The sequence below is a fragment of the Opisthocomus hoazin genome, chromosome 14 (genome assembly GCF_030867145.1).
Source record: "Opisthocomus hoazin isolate bOpiHoa1 chromosome 14, bOpiHoa1.hap1, whole genome shotgun sequence".
Taxonomy (NCBI): Eukaryota; Metazoa; Chordata; class Aves; order Opisthocomiformes; family Opisthocomidae; genus Opisthocomus; species Opisthocomus hoazin.
In genome coordinates, this window is record NC_134427.1 from 6,609,892 (window position 1) to 6,632,871 (window position 22,980).

Below are 22,980 nucleotides of genomic sequence, written 5' to 3' on the forward strand. Positions count from 1 at the left end.
TCCAAAATTTTCATGTATCCCGCTTTACTTTTGCTCAAAAGTATGGAGTAACAAGTGTATTGTAGATGCAAGATCATCACAAAACTATTAGAAAGACTAAGCAAAAGTCCTTTTTTTTCTTCCAAGAAATTTGCAGGCTTTTATTTTGCATAAAGCACATTTCTGTATATATGGAAGTATTTCAAATACAGTACGTGGCCAAGTCCAAGGCGTTCTGTGCGTTTATTGAAGCTGAGATAGTTCATGTGACATCTGTTCTTCCTGCTTGCAACCAGACAGAAGTCATGGTTATGTGGTTTTGTGGGTTTTGCAAGGTGAAAAAAAAAACCAGAGGGGATTGATGCCTAAAGCCATTCGTAGCTGCTCATGTTTAGTAGGTGAACGTAATGAAGAGGTTCTCCTGACCTCTGTGTATTTGGAAAGTAAGTTTTAGCGGGATTAACAATCTGAATGATATCAGTGACAGCAATTCACAGGAAGATGTTTAAGAACTTCTCTATATGGATTTATTTTAAGTTTCTGACAAGACTGCAGGAAAGTAGCTGAAGAGAGACAACTCATGACTAAGTGGAAAATTGTTTCTTGTGGCTTAGATATTCTCATCGACCTTGTCTTATTTGCGAGGTTAAGAGACTTGCTAGTCATTACATTTATCAGTTCAGCTATTTAAAAAAAAAGCTTATTTCCCTGAGATATGTTCACATCAGAAAATCTTATAATATTGCCTTGTAATTCTTCTTTGCCTTGTCGTCGTGTGTGTAGGCTGAATGCTGTCAAGGCCCACTTTTGTTCATAAATGAAACCAACATATTGAAACGCATCTTTTGCAACTGTGTTTTCTTTGTAAGCTTGACAGCTCTGTTTTACAGGTTATATACGTTATTCTTCAGTAGTGTTGAGTAAGTGCTTTGCCATTTGTTGTTTTGCTACCTATGTATTTACTGTATTTATAAAAATGATTGGCATCACTCAAGCCATTTGGTGAGAACAAAGAGCCAAGTAGGTAATGTTTACCTTCTTCGGCTCTGTGGTTTATCACTTGAATTTCTTAAAGAAGAAAGATTGTCTGACAATGCAAAAGAGTCTTAAAAAAAAAAAGGCACAAATGTGTTTTTGTATTAGCAAAAGTATGACTATCGTATGAAGTTTTTGAAAATCAATTGTTACATGTTTCCTGGGCAGCCTTGCTTCAGTGCACGCACAGTGATCTCACAGCTGGATTTTCAGTTCCTGATAATTAAAATAGGCACCCTGAACTGTAGATGTCTAACGGCTTGTATCATACCAGTGGATTTGGTGGCTTGACAACATAGATAAGACTGTAAGAAATGAACTGATTCTGCCTAAGGATTTATGTTTTCATAATTAATAGATGACCTGATAAATGGTGCTTTTCTTTTTTAGAAAGTCATCTCCAGTTATGTCAAGTGATCGAATCTGCTTCTCGCTGAATATTTTGAAATTTTCTACACGCCCATTTTTTTTTTTTTTTTTAGGCTGGAGACTAAATGTTGGGGGGGGAAGAGAAATCATATCGTAGTCTTCAGTATGTATTTCTTTTGTTGTTGTCAGCTTGCTGCAGACTTGTTGATAGCACATACTGAGATTAGAAAGTTAAAGAATTTCAGGCTGAACATCCCTCTGTCTGCTTCAGTGTTTCAGAAAACTCAAGACGTGTCTGAACATAAATCATCTCTCAGTAGAGAGTTTTCGGATGCAGGAACTCTGCTATAATTAAAGGCAGTTTCTCTGTCCTGTTCCTGCTAATAAACAAAGCTGTATTCTGGTAATTGGGATGAGACTTGCTTCAGAGAATACGAAAGGAGTGTTACGTGGTAGCATATTGAGGTAGGAGATAAATGACAATAAAAGTACCATTCATAATATTCATAATAATAACATTAATATTAGTAGTATAGAAGTAAAAGCTATAAAAGAAATCACTTAAATTTAGACTTTTAAACTTTTTTCAGCAAATAAGGCAAGTTTTTGGTACTGTGACTGACAAAGATGAATAGAAATTCTGCTTACATTTTTATCTAGGATTTTTTTCTTTGACATATTTTCAAGTGGCCTGATTTGTGATTTCACTTAATCAATTTTTTATGTAGCGTGTACAATTCGTTAACCTTAACGCATACTACTTGATGTAACAAATGTTTAAAAATAACTTAAAACTAATTTAGGAATTAAATACAAAGACAGAAAGAGTGGTATGTTACTATTCCACAACTTGTTTTTAAAAAATTGCTATATATTGCGGAAGTAATATGTTCAGGTAAACAGATCTCATTGATTAAAAAACTTTAAATTAAAGCTGTTAAATTAATGTATATTTGACTGCAGTCTGCTAACTTGATATGATAATGGTTATGTTAATACATTTTCATTATTTACAAACTGAGGGCAATGGGTTAATTTTATCTGAATAGTTTATATTTAGAGTAAGACTATAAGCAACTAAATGAAGGGACCTGATGACAGAAGCACATTCAGTTTTACATTCACGTGCATTAGTTTTGTAATTGCATCAGTGTGACTTCCTGCGGAAGGGTGGTTTTTTCCATTTATGATCGTAAGGCTTAATGCATATAATAAAAGAAATTCAGATGATGTAGCTGTAGGTTGATCGCTATCTTTCGTAAGTGATTAGTAACTAAGATGTAGTATGATAACATGATTTGATTTCAAGCATAATAGAACAGTCTCAGCAAATAATGTCGCTATCAACTTCATACCTTCTTGTTTAACTACAAGCATGTATTGTATAACAGTATACAATCTTCATTTTAAAATTCCAACTAGTATAAGTTCTGCTGCATCTGTAATCGATTGTACCAATGATTTTTCTCTCAAATATATGTAATGATGTTGATTTGACTCACGGTTTTGGTTTCTAGGCATTGTGACAATTTAACAGCCTTAGAAGTTTTTTGGGACCTGCGTGTTGGTAGATATGTTTATCTCCGTGTGAGAATTTTTATACTGTGATCAGGTTACTTAAATCTATCTGCAATGACAAAGTAGATTCACTTTAGTTTAGGACTTTTATCCCCAGTCTTTACTGGTATTTTTTAATATGCATTTGAAATACTGATTTCCACTAAATACAGTATTTCAGTCATTTTGTAGCTTCATAGGTGTGAAGAGTAGAGAATGTAATATTATTTATCTCTTTGTCTATCAAGGAACTGTCTCTGTTACCACCATCATTGTAGTGGAACTTTACGTTGAATTAGTAAACACAGTTCAGACTTGCTTCCATGATCACTACTTTCTGGGACACAGTTCTGCATCTCATGAGCTTGTGTCTAGGTTGTTTGTAGTGAAGACTATGGACTATTTGAGATAGCTTTATGGAAATACTTCTGTGGGATTCTGAAATGAATTCTGAAGCATTTTTTCTAGTTACTGTCATGCTAGATTTTTAGCTTTTCTGTCTTTGTATAGGGATTTTGGTAACAGTCTGAAGTCATTGGGATCATGAAGCTGACCTGTGTGGTTGGCCACCACAAATAGTTTATTTCAAACTGAGGATTACAGCTATGCTGTAACATATGAATATGGTATGGTTTAAAAAAAAGAAAGGAGATACATTAAAATATACTTTCTGTGAATTTCGTGCTATATTAAAAACATATGCGCGATTCTTGAGACAACTTTTTTGTGATCTGATCCATGGCTAGAATTGTACTTTACTGGAAATCAAACTGTAAATAGTTTAACTTTAAATGTGAGAGGTTTCTTTTATATTTAGCCCAGGTTCAAGCAGAACTGGGGATTCAGATTCAACAGTTTAGAAAAGTAATTAGACTGACAAATCTGGCTTCCGCTCCTTGTTTTATTTCAGTTTTTTATGTCTCTTAATTGAAGATTTTTTCAAGTGAAAAACTCTGAATTTTATAGTTAGTTGCCGTAGGTGTATATGCGGGTTTCTTTTTAGTGATTTTAAAACGCGACTGGTTTAGTTGAGGAATGAGGAAGATATTAAGATTAATGGGGTTTAACTTTAAATGTTATTGAGAAAGATTAAAGACAACAGAATTAAAGGCTATTTTAGAGGGAGCAGTGGAAAGTTGTATAGAGGTAACTTATTAATTAATCTTCACTTGGAAATGTAGATAAATAAATGATAAACACCACCTCTTCCCTGCTCCCAAGATGGGCATGCACCCCCAGTGACAAACACTTATTCCTCTAGAAAATGGGCAGGAGCGGCGTTCAGAGAAGGGAGATGTGGAGGAGCTAGGGTGGCGGGAGGGCCCGCTGCTTCATCCCTGGGCGTTCTGTTCATGCTTTTTGCTATCCTGCTAGTTAAAGAGTGACTCTTTGCTGCGTTGCTTTTGGACCGTTGCATAGTTCATAAACAATCTTACATTAATTTATTTATATAGTGTATCCTGGATGTACTAGTGTGTCCTTAAATGAAGGTTGTGTATAGCTTTTCTGTTTTTCAGCTGTATCATTTACCCTAGTAAGAGATTTTAACATAATCTTGTTAAAATCTCTTCCCTACCAGGGCAATAAATGGTGCCACTTGGTTTTTCTGACTGGTTGCATACATGTGAAAAATTAAAAGCTTACTTTTAAAGAATTGCAAAATTAAGAGAACCTTGAATGAAATAACAAAAATTACTGCAGATAAAAATTTTCAAACCTTTGTGTATTCATTTTATCATTAAATAGAACAGCAGTGATTTGTGAACTAATTTTAATTTTCAGAAAGGAACACCATTCATTAAAACAGAATCCTTTTTGTGAAGTAAAAAAGCTGCCTTCTTGAAAGGCATATATACTCATTTGATATGTATTTATGCTCATAGTTCCATCTAATAATGACTGTTGCCTCACAACTAAATGTGAGTTTTATTAGTTCCTTACTTGATGTACTTCAGTGGTAATGAAGTGATCTGGGGAGCAGTCTGCTTTAAGTGTGTGTGGGACTTTTATGCACTGAGAATGTTAAAAAATATTTTATGTACACTAAACATCAACTGGTAATTCTCTTATACGAACCACTGTACTGCAGAATCCCTTACAGCAGGCCACTAGGGAAGAAGCGCATACACTCTGAGTTGGATCTCAGCATTGGGAAATGGCTGTGAACCTGCTTTCCTCTCTCAGAGTGCCTGAGCAGCAGGACATCATTTACCCATTGACACAGAGTGCTGAACGAATGTTAATGGCATTAACACTCTTGTCATCTGCTAACACTTGGGATTTCCTCCTAGCTTGTTATGGAAAAATAATTCACTCAAAGTCTTTGGAGATGTCATTTTTAGGAAAGCCTGGTTTTATTTTTCAGATAATTTGAAATGCACTGTTGCTTTCATTTCTGCATGACAATGTGCATTAATATCTGAATTTGCTCATAACTGGGGGCTTCTCAAAAATAACCCCAAAGGGGGAAAATTTCTATGAACTTCTGTATATGCCCCTACATTTAAAGTAACTGTCTTTTGCCTGAGTGTGTTTGAATGTCTTTTTAGGTGTAGAGGCATTTTTCAGTACTTTAGGAACTGGAAAAGAAAACCATTCAATGATTTTTTTCAAGTTTCAGGTCATGTGTAATACTTAGAGAATTTCATACATGTGCCTTTTATAATATTTATATAAAATTTTTGTTCTTGCTAGCTACAAAAATGACATTTGAAAGCATTTTAATTGGAAAGTGCCATTCTTGACTAGAAGAACTAGTTTTGGAAAACATAGTTATTTACCCAGATTAAATACTTTTCCTAAACACTGTCTAGTGAAAGATGGTCTACCTTACTTAATTTTGCACATCAATAAGGTTGGGTTTTTAATGGACTTCTCAAGGAACCTGGTTCCTATCCCCTCCCTACCTCTCTCTCGCTCTCTTCTCTGCCCCCCTGCTCTGAGACAAAAAACCTACGTTGTCCAGAAAAAGTAATGAAAAAGCACTTACTGTAGTTTGAAAGTTATGAAGTATTAAGTTATGTGATGAATAACAAAAGAACAGAAATACCTGGCTTCTAGGTGTAGCATGACTCCCATTTTTTAGTTATGGTTACTTTATACGCATGTAATCAAGGTGTTTTGTTACTCTTAGTGTTGAGCATTTGTTTAAAGTTAAGCCTTCTGCTTACAGTGAAAAACAAACTCCAAGGAACAGTGAATAGAAAGCATGTGTCTTACGACGTGCTAGCACCACAGAATAAAGTCTTGTTTAGTGAGTGCATACAGCAGAAGGAAATCCAAGAGGAATGATTTATTCTAGTTTGAGATCAAAAAGGTCAGCTGTTCTTTGTCTTACCTCAGGAAAAAAAAATACTTGATTAGATTTCCACCGGTGGGGAAAAATGCACTCTATTAAGCTTTGCTCAACTCTTCTAAACTGTGATTTGCTTGATTCTTAAGAGGATCAGCTGAGTCCATCGTATGGTCTATTACGCATGAAACAATTGTGAACTTGTTGAAAGTTCAGGATCTTGCTTAATGTCAACAAATTATAATGAGTATCCAGTAGTAGAGCTGGTATTGCAGCATTTAATGAGACTTCTCCTATTTTGTATTGATTGCTATTTAAAATATATATAATTTTTGTAGTTGTCTGCATTTAAGTATGAGCTAAAATATTTCTTCAAAAATAAACCTGTGATTAATTGAGCTTTTTGTTAGCAACATCGAAGAAAACCCTCCCTTTTTTTTCTAAATTAAAATAATAAGTTGCAGAAGAAGAAGAATACTTTGTACTGCCTACTGAAGGTACAGCACAGAAAAGTAACCATTTATTTCCTGTTCAGTCTTTGATTTTTGAGTTTTTCTGTTTAAACTGTATCTTGTGTTGTTTCAATATCTTTTTGCTTACTCATCATTTACAAGTTTCAAGCCCAAGGAAAGAGCAGAGAAGACCTCCTAAGGTCTTACCTTCCTGGTAAAGAGAGATGTTACAGTTGCATTCTCCATATGCAAGTATGTGCGGTGTATTTAGAAATACAGTGATCAATAAATAATGTTCTTCAATTGCAAGGTCTCTGTTTCCATTTCAGTTTCTCTCTGAGAAAAGTACAGCAAAAAATACTATGTTAGATGAAATTTAAAATCGCCCTGTATGTTGGCTCTTTCTGTGCTCATTTCCTATTTAACTTCTGGTTCGTACAAGCCCTTTTGGGCCAAGGGCAACTGCTGAAGTAGGAATGTGAATGGAATTAAATTTGAAGGTGTGATTCTGTTGAGCTTCCTGTCTAATCGCTTTCATCCTGTGGTTATGTTCTAGTCAGATGTGTAAAAAAAACAGAAGGGGAAGTGAGAATGCAATCAACTAGAGAAAGACTGGAAGACCCTATAGTAAGAGGAGAATGGAAGGTGGCCAGTGGGTAGAAGGGTGAAGATGAGAATCTGGATTTTGAGGTGAGGGGCGCACTGTCAGCATGACAAGGTTTAGAAATACTCTTCTTAGTGGCAGGAAAAGTTCAACATGACAAAAAGATGGAAACTTTTTCTTTCCGTCTACGCCCCAAGAGTTAAAGATATTTTTGTTTCTTTGTAAGCCATTCTTAGTATATGCTCAGTACTTTTAAAATGGAAAATGCTTTAAGCAGTAAATATAAATCCTTATGCTGTACGTCTTTTGCTTTACAATTCATTTTGTACAGAAGGTGAGGTGGGTTTTTTTTGCTTCTGTCTTTTCAGAATTGCAGTTCTACAGATTAATGCGTAGGTTTGCTTTTGACTGTAAGCAACTTTTTCTCGTATTTGATGTTCAAGTTCTCTGGATATCTGTTATCCTAGTGCATTCCTAAGTATACAAATTGTTCTTGTTGCAATGAACTTTGAAGTAGAATGTGTAGTTAATTACTAGGAATAACATTTTTCCCCTTGCTACAGGCTTGGGTCAATTTGAATTGATTGTTAATGAGATACTAAATTCTCTTAAGAACTCCCACCTTCCACTACACACTCTGTAGGCTTTTTACTTGAATTTGTATAGCTGATTGACATAATGAGTCAAAAAGAAAAATCATGTGGTTAGTGTACATTAAATTTTGTTCTAAGTTCATGTACCACCAAGAAAGCTGAATTCGTGACTTGAGTATCAGATTTGAGATTTCAGTGAGTTGCTTGGCTGCTTGACTGACAACCACCAAATGCCCCAAATTTGCATTATTTTGTGTTGTCCCAAATGCAAGAAAAGAATTACTGAAATGCACTTTTGGAAAGGAAATCAGCAGTGTATAATTTTATGAGAGGTTACATTTAAAAACCTTTTATCTCTGAACACTTGCATGGTATTTAAATGGGTACGCTAAAGCAACCAAGACACACCTGATTAAACTGATCGTGCTTGTCATTCTTAGAAGTATATCTGAAGGTCTGATGTATTTCATCAGCATAGGCAAAAAATCTCACTGCTGAAAGCACTGTGATAGAAGATAGGAAGAATTAGTACATGCATACAACCTGCTTTTCTTTTCCAAACTAGCATCTTTTTTGTAGAAAATTCAGGGCATCAATGAATAAATAGTGTTTTCTTTTTCTATTTTTGCATTGCTAATTGTTCAAGCTCATAGCATCTCAGCATTTTGAACCCTATTGAAGAACTGACCCTGCCAAGTTCAAAATCAGATTACAAGCAATTTGTGCTGTGTTTAGTTATATATATTCAATTGACGTTATTAAGCTATGGGGGGGAAAAGAAACCAAGACTGCTATTTGACGTTGTTGAGCTCAAATGTACTTATATTGTTTACTTAGTCTTTAGAGAGTGTGTCTCCCTAGCATGTACAATGATCTACTTTTGCGGACTCGACTTTTGATAGGTACCAGTTTAAGAATTAGATAATCAGCAGGTCAGGAATATGGCCAAGACCTATTGCAGTTAGAAGGCACAATGTCAGAAACATTCTGAAGATCTCAGTCCTGAGCAGCACAGCAGCACTCACACAGAGACAATTCCAGAAGCTGTAATATTTTTTTTCTTTTTTTTCTTTAAGAGATCCCGGTGTTCAGTGACAGTTATCATATAACTGTTGCTATTCAATTTCATTTTCATTGAGAAATGTCAGTATGGCCTTGTGGCATTTACTAATCCTTTCACTTACCTGATTTTTCACCCTGAGAAAAAAATTAATCCCCCACTAAAATTGCTTTGAAATATTTGCATGACTGATGTCATGTTTTGTGTGACTAGATACTTGTTATGAAGGTCAAGAGACATAATTGAATTAATATAAGGTTTAACATACTGTTTCTGCTGTGTATAAATATTCTAGTCCTGCAACACATTTTCCCATTGTGCTTGCTGTAATGTGCAGTGGGTGAAAGCTGCGAATCTTTGTGCTAAGTTAACTTACAAAGATCTGTTGCTGAAACAAGGCAGGTTATTCTACTATCCTAGTGTTATGAGTCTCCTTTTCTGGTCATGACTGGAAACCAGCTGGGTTTGGTTTGTTATTTAATACAGTAAATTGCGATGTTACTAGTTGTTTTCCCAAATAAGCTTCTTCCTAAATTAGTGGAAAAATCGATCAATTTGTCATGATACTCTTACAATCCTTATGGGAGTTATGGAACGTATTATATTTTACAATTTCAGAATTGCTATACAGGTTTTTATATTAGCCATTTTAAGTGAAACTTTATTTTCATTCATTCACTAATGTCCTTTGAGCGTCCGTGGTTGCTAAGCTGCAACCCTTGTAGAATTAGAGAGTTTCCAATTAAAGGTGAGTTTAACCTTGTAGAAAAAAACCTTTGATATCTTCCCGCTTGGTCAAGTCCAGTCTTCCTACTGAGAGACAGTGTGACGTGAAGTATATTTTCCTTAAACTGTTTATTGGAATGAGGAGGTTTGAGCATAGTTTTAACCTTCATATATTTATGGCCTCTGCTTTATTTCTTTTTAGTAAATGTGATACTAGGAGGTACGTGAGAAATAGTGATGGAAGAAACTGTCAGTCTATCTGCTACATTAAATCTGTAAATTTAAACAGCCATTGTGGAATTACAAGAGCTTCTTGCAGGGTATGTGGAATAACGGGTTTATTTTGAACCTGAGCAAACACGCTGTCAGTTGCAAAGCTAAAGCTGTTTCCTTTGGTTTACTATGTCTCGCAGCTTTAATGAGGCATACTGAAGCTTGCTGGAGTAAAGGTGGGCAGTTTGGGGGGGGGCAGCGTTTAATCACACAAAGTATGAAACTTTCCTCAAGGGGTGCTGAAATTCTGTATTTTCCTCTGTGGTGCACTATGCATCAAAAGAGTTGTTAGTCTATTTTTATTGCATGCCATCTAATAACAGATACTGTTGAGATATTTTATGTTGAGATATTTAATGTTAATAACATACAGCTGTGTGTTGCTTAGTGAAATAGAATTTGAAAAGCTTTAAACGGCACAGGTCTAATCTGGTGAGATTCCACATGTTTATTTTGATCCTAATACAATTTTTAAATGATACTTTGCTGTGCTTTTGCTAGGTACGTGGCTTCGTTCGCTTTTTTTGTATTTCTGTGTGGAAATATCTTTATGTTCCTTGATGAAAAAGGAATCCTACATAGCCATGCATAATTGATCATGAGATATTTCATTCTTTTATGAGCAAAACATGATATAAACCAGCAGAGACATATTAGTAAATGATTGTTTCAGTGCTTGACCAGTTACGTGAAACTTGTTGATTTGCCTTGAGATGAGATCAGCCTCAGGGACTACAGACTGCCTTAAGGGCGTAAAGAAAGGGTGATGCTAAGTAGCAGTATATTTAGTAGAGTAAGGTATCAGTCAGGTTCTTCAGGGACTGGTGCGAGGTCTGCTTTCATACAGTAGTTTCAGTCTATAACAAAAGGCAAACAACATATAGGTTAAATTGTCAGATAATGAAACAGTAAATAATGCAAACACAAGGGAGAGAATTACTAAAGGACCCTGTGAGAGCAATCAGGAGTCAGGACTTAATAGTGTGAGAACAACTCTGGCAAAGTGTGTGGTACTATATTTCAGAAAAAGGGTAGCGGACACGTGTACGCGTGCATTCATGGGTATAGTTTGTTGGTAAGAGCAATTGTATGCTATCTTCCCTTTTCTATAAGGTAAAAAAACCAAGAAGCAAGCACAGTTGGAAATGCAGTATAGATCATATGTTCAGAGTACCTCAAGGAGGAAAATTAGTATTTTGAATTTTGCTCAGGTCATGTTCTTTTTGTTGTGCAGAGATAACATTTGAAGTGTGTTGACTTCAGTTTTTTTGTTATGTTTATGTAGATACTATATACTGAAGAAGTTAGTTAAGTTTGCAAATTGTTTTACATGGAGTTGAAAGGAAGGCTGTCAGGTTGGGTGGGGTTACCGCAGAAAGGTGTGTGACTGAGCCTGGACGGGAGGCAAGAAATAGAAGTATATCGAGCCAAAAAATATGAAAGACAATTGTTTTTCGTACAAGTATTCAATCTATGAATTAAATTAACACTTTGTGCTTAAATGCCACTGGTTATGCCCATTAGAAGCTTTTTTGAAGAACTTTTTTTCCCAGATGGTGGATTTACTCAGTTCATCTGGATTTTCAGACTCAGTTGATGCTCATTTTTTGTTACTTTACTGTTGGTCTTTGAAGGACTCTTCTCCTTCCTTCTTGTTTTCCCCTTCATTCAGGTGTATGCAGGAAGAATTGAATCAGCTGGAAAGTGTGTTTCTGCCAGATTCAACACACAACACACTTTTAAGAGCTTTCTGCTTCCCTTATTGTCATACGTTCTTTTCTCTATTTTTTTCCTGTTTGATTCATCTTTCTTAAAGCAAACTAAAAATGCCCATGGTGTGTTCCAGGTGATAACCATAGGATTATATAGGTATAATTATGCCTTACATTGAACTTGAAAATCACCTAATAATGTGTCCTGGTTTAATGCATGATGTTCATTTCTCTTACAACCCTTTGATATCAGTAAAAGGAATGACAAATCCCTTTGGAAAATGATCCTTTGAATTTTAACTACTCTGGGCTATGGTACAGTTTTCATAAAGTTAATATTTAAAAATACAAGAATATGGAAGATCATAAATGAAAATAGTGTTATACAAAGCAAATTACTAATTTTTTCTGACAGTGTATTTCCACCTTCAGATCTTCTTTATAAGAAGGAAAGCTCTGATGCGAGAGGACAAAAGATTATATTGATCTTTTTCATACTGGGCTGTACTACCCTGCGACCAGGCATGTACAAGCAATCTGTAGGTTCCGTTATAGTATGAATAAAGAAGGAAGTATAGCAAGTGTTACAGGTGTGGAGGCGTAATGATCTGCAACAGGTAGATTTGTGGCAATTAATAACCTCAGATAGCTTATTTTTCTGATTTTTATTTATTGAAAAACATAGCTTCTTTAAATTATAGAGTACAGACTTTTGTAGGTTGTCTGTTGAAGTCCAGATATTTGAATATAGATTTGTGTTGGATTTTTTTTGTTTAATCCTTGAGATTATGTAGATTTACCACATGAGGGAGCTCCATTCTATTCTGCACCTTCAAGACTGCATCTAGAATTCTGCTTTAAAGCTAGTAGTGACTGAGATTGAGAAAGGATTTTTATACAAGAAAGGAGGAAAGTATAAAAAGATTGCTGATATCCATTTTTAGAGTATATGTTGGCTAACTAGTGAGAGAATTTTTTGACAGTAATCTACAGATACATGAAAAATTATATAGGAAGAAAACCCTGCCTGTTTAGGAGATTCTGAAGAATAAAACTCTACGAACAAAAATATACTGAAGTACATGGAAATCTAAAGGCTTCTTGATTCTCAGTAGATTCCTGAAGGAAACTGTGCTTTCATCCTTAAATTTATTTTAAACCAAGTTGTCCAGATCACTGAAGTATATTTTTGTAAAGAATTGTGCGCTGCTAAAATAGTAATTCATTAGAGATCCATTTTCTAGTTGCTTTATGCTTATTTTAAAATCTGAAATTAAAGGGAGAGCTGACTCTGTAAATTCCTGGATCTGCAGCATTAGATATCAAAATCAAGCTGTCATGAGACATTGCTTTATCAAAAATGTTGGTGTTGATGGAACCTCTTTTGCCCTCTACTCTGCTCCACTCCCCCAAAAGAAAAAGAAATTACAGAAATAAATGTTTTGGAGGGGAAGCATGTCATCAAGAAAGTGTCCTCATTTTTTTAAAGCAGTATGTCTGTGTAGAGGAGACTTTCACTTCAGATTTGGATTGCCCTATGATCACGCCTTTTGCTTTTCTGCCTGACCAGAACATTTGTTAAAGAAATATTCTTAAGTGTTTGCTGGCTGAGATAGAAATTTGAGGGATTACTTCACTTCCCTGACTTGTCTTCATTTTAATCCAAGCCATTTGGGGCAAGGCTGTTTGTGTGCATGGGGTGCTGAGTTCCTAGCAAATGATAGCCCAAGGAGTTATGGTTACATATTTTTGGTATTAATATCTGGAGAGAAAAGAGGAGGGAAAGGGGACATGCACTGTTTTACTCAAATCATGTATGATGTGTGGTTTTAAGTATGCAGCTGGTATTCTAAACACTAGGTGCAAAACAGACTCTTATTTTTAGTGTAGTCTTTCATTCTTATTTTCTGCTGCACTTGAGTTTGTGAACACATTACAACAGTTGTTTCCACTAAACAAATCTCAATCTGAATGCATTTATTTTATGTTTTTTTACCAGATGATGTAAAATCATTCCTTTTCCTACTTGATTTTGAACATCTAGGCTCTTGAAACACTATATGATCTGAACGTTTTCAGATTTCTAAAAACAAGGAAATGAGGACTTCTGATGTTGCTGCATTAAAGGAAACCTAGAAACGTAAGGAGTCACTTCTCTCTTCCTTCCCCATGCTTTACAGAAAAACTTTATCTAGATGAGGTAACCATCAGATCCATTGACTGAAGCTTGTTGAAACAGGGTACAACTGACAGCTCAAACATGCCTCTTAATTAAATCCAGATGAAGTGAGGAAAAACTGCACGATCAAAGAGAAAGTGAATGTGGTTGCGGTTTCTCTGAAAGATTCAGGGCAAGCAAAGCTGTAATTACTGCTTAAGGTATCTCATTGTGTGTTCCAAAGCTAATATGATATTTCTAGGAGTGGCTACCTTACCGTGGCTCTGCTGAAATTGGTATTAACAACTATTTTTTTTATTGTTGTTAGAACATTGTTTGTCAGTGCTTTGTGTTCTTTGAAACAGTCACATTTAATTAATTTGAATCTAGGATGCAAAACAAATTTTCAGAATCATTTTGTTTGTACTAGCTGCATTTTAGTTGTTTTCTTTCTTGTTTTTATTCATCTAAACAGATTTATATCTAATTGTTCTCCAGGGAGTGTATGCTAGAAATCCATTACTTTTGCAATGTTTTCTGTTTGATATATTCTTGACTGTTATGTCTTCTGTGTTGCTTTCTAATTAATGCATGAATAGTGGTTGTAATTAATTGTTTGCCACCACAAAAAAATGAGGGAGATTTGAATTTGAAAAAGCTATAAATACCACTCTTCATATTGTTTCAAATTATTTTTAAACCAAAGTATCACAAATGAGAACTGAGTGAAGAACTAGATGATTTCTGTTGTAGAAAGTGCTGGAAAAGCACCTGCATAAAGTATCTAGGGAGCAACTACTTTGCAGACTTCTTAGTATGGGATTCCAGGCAAAAACGTGATCCGTGACTTTGAAGGATCTGAGCAAAGATCTGTGAATTTTATACAAGTATAGAAGAATAACCTGCAAAGCAGTACCAAGCTGTAATAATAAGCTGTAGAATTCTTTATATTCCTCTATAATGTTGTAAGATTCTTTTTGTCTTCCTTGTGTCCTGTCATCTTCTGGTATCCATTGCTGTAGCACTCCCATCACTTACTCCCACTTCATGCCATCGTCGCATTGAAGTAAGTGCTATCGATCTAAAAAGGCTTCAGAAGTGTGCGGGAAGGTCAGGAAATAAGTAACCAGTATAGACTCAGTGTGAAGTTATATCTATACCTGTATCTATCTATTTCATTCTTCATCTGGTATAATCTTCCTTTATCTATCTCTTTAACAGTTCTCACAACTTCCAGTTGAGAACACATGAAGCTCAATAGCCCACCTCTTTCATTCGTGAATGGGGTTTTGCCGATCTCTTAAAAGGATGGTTTTCACCTGTCGGGCAGGGTCAGAAAATTCAATTCCTCAGCATGTTTTTGCAAAAGCAGTTTCGAAATTCTGGTGATTTCATCAATGGAAATAAAGCTTTGTATTTGTTAGGATGAAAGGCTTGTTTTGCTTTCAGGAGTTCTAGAGCTTTTGGAAATTGTTTTGATCTTTCTGTCTTCTGTTAAAAATGGGAGTATGGACTTAGGGATTTCCCTGTTACAGTTATGGAAAACCCCCTCAACTTCTGAGGTCATCAACTACCTTTTTCTCTGAATAATAATAATAATAATAATTAGTGGTTTTAGGTTAATTCCGGTTAATATCTAGGTCTAATTTTGACCTTTTTCAATTTTTAAAAATATATTTATTTAAGATAGACAAGATATTCCCTTCTGTCTAGCCTGTGGCTTTCTAAATGCTGCCTTTTATGTGTTCTGTTTGAGGAGCCAAGTGCTTTTACTGACTTTTAACGTTTGCTTCTTCATGCTACCACAGGAAATTCTTCAATCTGCATCGTAAGTCTTTGAGCAGACTTTTCCAATATAAACCAATTTAAGAAACAGCCTGTGGAGCTTTGTTCCTTGGATTGAATGTTTTAGAAAATAGGCCCTTGTTTATCAGTTTTTTGCCTAGAGAGTTCCTGGGGGACTTTTAGAAGAATGAACGCTGATCTTTACGTCCTGATTAACAGAAGTATAAATAAAAAAGGCAGTATTGAAATTATGTTGACATAAGCTTTCTCTTGTGCATAGTAAAGCGCTGTATGTAGAATCAATGGAAATAGTCTTTTCATTATTGAGAAGTTTGAATGCATGAAAATTAGGAGTTGATACAATTGCTTAGAGCCAGCAGTAAGTAAACATTGACAGATCTTTCTAGTGTTTATCAAGATGAAAGTTTTATAGCTGTTTAGGGACGAGTCAGAAAGACTCATCTTAATTAACGTGAATTTAGGCACAACTCTGCAATTTAGGAAGAAGGAGCAGGTCACAGCTAGCATATGGTTATGATCTTTCTGTGCTTCATTTTCTTGAACAGAAACACTGAAATAGCATCTGTACGCAGTGAATGCAGTTGTGTTAATTCTGATAGTTAATGACTTCATGTACTGAAGTAATGAAGGCCAGGGAGAGGCATACACCTCTGCTGTATGACAGCTGAGAAGCGGCTGTTCTTCTGTGGGGTTTTTCTGGGCTATTCTGTCAAAAGCTGAATGATGAGGTCATTTGCTTTGTAATAAGAAACAAATTCCCACACTGAGCTTTTTATGGCTATTTTATTAGTGAATCTTTAAGCTCTTCAGAAGTACGTGGTTTTGTGTAAACAGAGAAAATGGAGCTCCTTCTGTGGGGGTTTCTTTGGGTTTGAATTTGGGTAGATGAAGTGTATTGTAATGGAGATTTCTGCCCTTCCCCCTCAGGGAACAAAGGCTTTCAACAGGAAGAAAAAATGAAGTATATAATTGTGATTCATAATTATCTGTGTATGCTCCAGAAGTCTTGTCTTCTCTGTAGTCACAGAGATACGTTATGTATGTAGTGTGAAAGATAAAATTGTTAGCATCTGTTTACATACGGATAGCAGGTGAAAATAAAGCTATGAGTGTAAATGACTTACTGTTATTAAAGCTGAATTTCTGTCTTCAGCTAATAAGTTCTGTTTGCATTTCTCCAGTTCGATTCAAAGAATGCTCTATTATGAATGAGCTGAGAGATTAGAAACCAAAAGCACTGGTACATTCTTCATTAAAGATGATGACGCTATTGAATCAAACTTTCTCTGCTAGCTATATAAAACATTTTTTTTTGCCTACCTTGGCACTTCCTTGATCCAGAATCCTGCTCCGAAATGGTGTGCAAGGGTTTTGAAATGACAGAATGCAGTTTGTATGGTTGAAATATGTTTAGTAAATTTTCACACTTAGTGGTAGTTGTTTGGAAATCCTAACAAAAATATTTGTATTCTTGTTGAAGTGTATTTCTTCAATATAAGTAGTGGATAAGTGTTGCCGTGGGGGGGAAAAAAAGCCTTTGCTCTAAGCGCGGTGTATGGCAATAGATTAGCAAGCAGTCTGCTGATGGTTTTCATTTCAGGTGATCGTGCCAGAGGGATTACATTATTTTCACAGGTCATGGGTTTGGTTCTTTTTTGTAAAGTCAGACAATGAGTTGGTTTAAGTGTGGATAGAAAGCTAAATCAAACCCAGTGCAGATACGTAAACTCAATGATTTGGTCCTTACGCTTGCTTTAGCTGAGTTGTTAGTGTCTTGTGAAATGCTGATAATGAAGAGAATAATCCATTTTATTGAAAACCAAGTTAAAATAAAGACCATTTGCTTTGTTGAAATAATAAAGTATTCAGCAAGGTAATTTTAGAGCTGGATGTTTATAGTTAATAGGGAGGGTTCTGCCAAATGGTTTGTTTTTAGTTTTTCATGTTTCTCATCAGCAGTTCTCATGATATGATTTAATTTTGGCACGTTTGGAGTGGGAAGAACTGTATTTGGGTAAAGTGCAGTGTGTAAAGCTTCTTTGTAGATTTGGGATTTTTTTAATGGAATGAAGTTGCTTTATATATCCAGCTTAGAGGGAAAGAAATTATTTGAGGGTTTATATTTTTCAAGTTGAAATAATATATAAACAGAGTCACCCAAGTCTTGTTCATGTGGATTTCCCGGAATCGCAGAACGATTGATGTTGGAAGGGATCTCTGGAGGTCATCTTGTCCAACCCTCCTGCTCAGGTAGGGCCATCCAGAGCAGGCTTGCAGAAGTGTCCAGATGGCTTTTCATTGTCTCCAAAATTCCATAACCTTTCTGGACAACCTGTTCCAGTGCTGTCACCCATTTAAACTCAGCTTGACTGTTACTCAGCACTTGATTCAGACTCAGAAATATGGAAGGCCGAAGAGAAATTGGGTTGTGAATTTTCATTGAAGTACCTTTAGGTATAAACGCAGATCCTTCTGTGGAAGCAGAGTCTTCCTAACTGTTTTCCAATTTCTTGCCTGCTCTACTGTGCACTGAATTTCCTTTCGTGAATTTCGTACTGCTGAGGATGTCGAGTGCCACCTAGGAGTAAGGTTAATTTGCAAGTAGATCTGGTGATACACACGTTGATATTAGTGAAATGCAACATTTATGATATAATCCTGCTCTTCTATGCTTTATCTAATACATCATAAAAGCATGCAAACAAAAATCAACTGTTGTGTGTTTATTTACATAGTTCTTTCTGCCTAATTACTTCTCCCTCAACTGTGTCATTTTGGGCTCCAACAGTTTTACTTTCAAGCTTTTCGAATAGGCAGTTTTTCAGCACATTTTATAATTTTACCGCAATATCTGCAGTAACATGTTATGGATTCAGCTGACTGACAATTAGTTAACGGAAGTAAAACTGACTTCCATTTCCTCAGAATAGAATACACAGTAAAGAAAATAGACTGGTTTTATACTGTTAAAATTTTTATATTCTGCATTGGATTAATAACGAAGTTGTAATTTTATCAAGGCATCAACTATTGGTGTGCTGGTTGTTCCAGATATTCGAGATGCATCCATCTCTTCAAAGAGCTGTGGTGTTTTTGTGTGTCTCCGGAATAATATGGTGGCATTATGCTATGCGGCTGCATTCCCTTCTGCTTCAAGTACTGCTGACATTAATTCCACAGTTCAGCTCAGGACAGGAGAGAAATATTCGAACATATAATTGGTCATCAAAATTCTAATAAGCCAGTTTTAATTAAACTGCATTATCTGGGACACAGAACATTCTGATGGAAATTGTCAATTTTCAGAGTAGTAAATGAGTACTCGAGTTTGGACTAGCTAACAGAATAATAAATTATTTCAAGTTGTAAATTTGGTAAAGCATGAAAGAATACACGTTGACACATACATTTTCAGTCTTTCAGTATTTAGGATTATGAAGGCTCAGAGCTTTATCATTGCATAGTGGTATAGTTCATGGACATTTTGCACTCCTCAGCACAGATTTATCAATCTGCAACTTAAAGCTAACAAACCAACACTGTGTATTTTTCAAAAATGCGTTACTTTAAGAAGAAAGTTACTTATATTGGAAATAGTAAATGGATTATCAGTTTTCCTATTGTAAATATATTACAAATTATGATTGACTATAATTTTTATCTAAAGCCAATTTGTCATAAAATCTAGCTGTAGAAGCAAACAGAGATGCACCTAAAAAGACTGGTGTGGACAGACTGGAAGGAAATCATATGGAGATTTGTAATAAAACCATGTTTCAGATTTTGTAGTGATGTTGTGCTGTCTTTTGAGAATGGTTTCTGTCTGTAAGGAGTATTAGGACCAGTGTGTATAGCAGAATAAGAAACCTTGATATATTCAGTAAAACTGAAGTGAACTTAAAAATAAGTAGATCAGATATTTAAATAAATAAAGTTCAGGTGACTTTTTTTCCAGGCTCCTGGAAAATCCTAGGCTGATTATTTTCTACCTCCTCATTATAATGCTAATTTGTATCATATGCTAAATCCATCAGTTCTTTCCCTTTAGGTTGACACTCTCTATGAATGAGAACATCTTTCATCTCTAGTCCCACCGGGCCTTGATTTTCCTTTGTCCTTGTGTTTTTGCTCTCTGTTGGGAGTTAATCCATCTGTAGTAATGCCAGCTGCCTCTTACTTAAATGATTTTTTTCTTTTGTGTCAGCACAAACTTCTGAGAATCGAGCATTACAAGAAAAACTCTCCCAATGGACTGCTGCTTTCCCCTGTTTTCAGCTGTAACCGGTAGCTGGAAGGACAGTTCTACCTGTCACAGGTAGCTGGAAGGATATGTTGAGAACTTCTGTTTGGTTTTCGAAATGCTCTTGGAAAATGTTCAGAAGTTTCTGGCAGGTATCTCCTCTTTGTTTGCAGTGTCTTCTTTCTTCTTCTGGAGGTATCAAAGGCACCAACTCTGTGGTCTGTTTGTTTTATTGTTTCACACCTGTGGCCAACATCCCTTAAATTCAATTTTTATGGTGACTGTGTACCCTGGAGAGGAGCCTCTTTAACGGCTGGAACACCAGTACATTTTTTATAATTATAGTGAAATTGCCAATGTTCTTTCTACTGTGGGATATTTATTGTTGATGAATGCCAAGCTGTCAGTGCTGGCTTTCATTTTCTTTGTAAATGCTGACAGTAATAGGTCTTACCTTCGGGCAAGTGAGTTTTTTGTGTGTTCAGGTGCTTTATTAACTCTGTTGTTCAAGGTATTGATATATTGATGTGAAATTCATAGCAGATGTTAAGGTAGAAGTGATGACTTTCCCTCCAGCGGATCTGGAGTCTTTAACCTTGGTTTCTCTGATCTTTTTTTCTCATCTGTTTGCATGGAAGAATCCAGGAGAAAGCATGGAAGTACTGTGGTAGTGGTCCTAATATGGACAGGAAGAGTTTAATTTTACTGTTGATGGTAATTAGTGATTCTTTATCTCTGACATAATGTTGTAGCATAGTGTCATGGTAACATTTGTATCCCTTGCTTGCTTAATTGAGTGAGTTAATTTAGGCATTGCATTGAAATACCAGCAAACTGTAGTCATCTGGTCATATTTCAAAGTGTGAAAAATCATTGACTTACAGAAAACATATTTTCAGTCACTACAGCTGGCTTCATACAGATGTACTAATATTTACTTGTATACTGATAATGACGCTACACTTAATGTTCTCACTGCATCCATCTGGGTATTTAAACATTTTTTTTCCCTTGCTGGTGGTGGTCATTGTCAAGCAAACCACAGAACTGGATGGAAACTTAAGCTGGCAGCTGTAATACAAATGTAAACAGAATCCTTTTGGGGAAAAAAAAAAGAAAGACAGACAAAAATGTGTGGAGGTTTCCCAACCTCTCTTTTAACAGGAAAAGCACAGGAAAAAGTAGAATTAGTAGATAAATGAAATTTGGCAACAAAAGTTAACAAAATAGTAAGGATAATGGAAGTTAATGCTCTGCCTTTGCCTGTATTTTTGTAGTTTAAAAGACATGAAATTTTCTTTTGTTGTTTGTTTACATGTTAATTTTGTTAGAGTTCTTTAGCAGCTTGGTGTACAGAGAATTTTACTGGATTGCATGGTAAAGCATCTATTGTTAAAGTTTGGGTACCAGTTACTGAACAGTGATTAATTTATTAATCTCAGGGTGGTATGTTGAAACCAGTGAAATAGGATAGTGCTCTTGGAAGACACGTGTAAATACTAAACTGCAATAGCACTTCTTCAGAAATTCAAACTTGACACCTAAAAAGTCTCAGAGAAATTTTGTGTAGTTGCCATCTGCGATAGTGTTAAAAAATAAACAAGGAAATCAATTAAAGGGCATAAACTGGCCTTTACCTAGTTCCCATTAAAATAGGTATTTCAAAACATCAGTAAGGATTAGAGGTACCAAGTTGCCTAGGTGGCGGTTAGGTATGGTTCTGTTCTTGTTGCAGTGGTGCATTTCCTAATCGTAGTAACGCGACAGCTCTCCGTACGTTTGATGTCAAACCAATTTTTTTTTGGTTGATGTGGAACTTTGGGAGATAGGTATGGTAACAAAGATGGAAAAAAAATGTTTATAAGTGATGTTTTGTAAAGTCTTGGCTTGGAATTTTCATAAGGTTGTGAAAGAAACTAAAAAATGCATGCATGTGGAGAACAAAGGTTGCGATTAAAGTAATTTCTCTTAGCTGAACAAGCGTCTTTACACTTGATAGTTCTGTGATTTTTATTTTGGTTCAGAATAGTAAGAATGAAACCTTGTTTACAGTTTTTAAATTAGCAGTCGTCAAAGCTTCAATCTGTATTAATGAAAACTGTTGGAATTAAGTATTTCTATTATGCAAAGTTTTGATAGCTTAGATTTTTCAGTAATGTTTTTTCATGAAATAGCTTAGGCAGCTATGGTGTTGCTTCTCTGGAATGATTATGCTGATGAAGTCCTTGCAGTGACTTGAAGTAGTACGTTTCAAGGTGATGTTTGAAGTTACTAGTATTTTACAAGTATGAAGATCTACTCTCTCTTTGGTCATCATATTCATCTGTCTTACAGACATTGTTTTGTCTTACGAGCCATCTGTTAAAGGTATTTCTTATTTGCAGTTTGGCACTTCCTAGATAAAAAATAATAATGTTGAAATAACAGTATATGTTTCTACAGTGTTACTTTAAAATATGTTCCAGTTTCAGTAGCAGTATTGGGTTTTTTTTCTTTTTAGTGATTACTGTTGTGTTTTCTCATGTTGAATGTGCAACCTGAATGGAGATTTTGACTCTAGGAGCTTTGTCTCAATGAATTAATTTCAAATCTGGATTGTTTGAAGGTTTTTTCATTTCTTTGTTTCAGGCTTTTCAGTCATTGTTAGTATATTAATTCGGGTTTATATTCACAGAATCGCAGAATGTTCGGGGTTGGAAGGGACCTCTGTGGGTCATCTAGTCCAACCCCCTGCGGAAGCAGGGTCACCTACAGCAGGCTGCACAGGACCGCATCCAGGCGGGTCTTGAACTCCAGAGAAGGAGACTCCACAACCTGCCTGGGCAGCCTGTGCCAGTGCTCTGTCACCCTCAGAGTGAAAAAGGAATCACAGATACAATTTCTGTAACTGTATACCTTTGTATTTCTTTTTCCTCGTATTTTTGGTGAGTTAACACAGTAGTTTGCTGACTCTACCGCAATTCATGTTTTTCTAAAACTTTTAGACTAGCTCAATAACGTACTATTATTACCTATTTAATGTATCCTTGTCATTAAACTTTAATTTCCTTTTGTACAGTTAGATGCCATTGAAGGCTGAACTATACCAAGTTTGTCTTGTATTAAGATGAGGGATTCAACAGTC

At 35.6% G+C, this 22,980-nt stretch overlaps 1 protein-coding gene across 4 annotated transcripts in view; it reads left to right on the forward strand.

Moving 5' to 3' along the window:
- DIAPH2 (diaphanous related formin 2) overlaps positions 1–22,980 on the forward strand; it is a 245,851-nt gene that overhangs the window by 121,799 nt on the left and 101,072 nt on the right. The gene's annotated exons all lie outside the window — the stretch shown is intronic.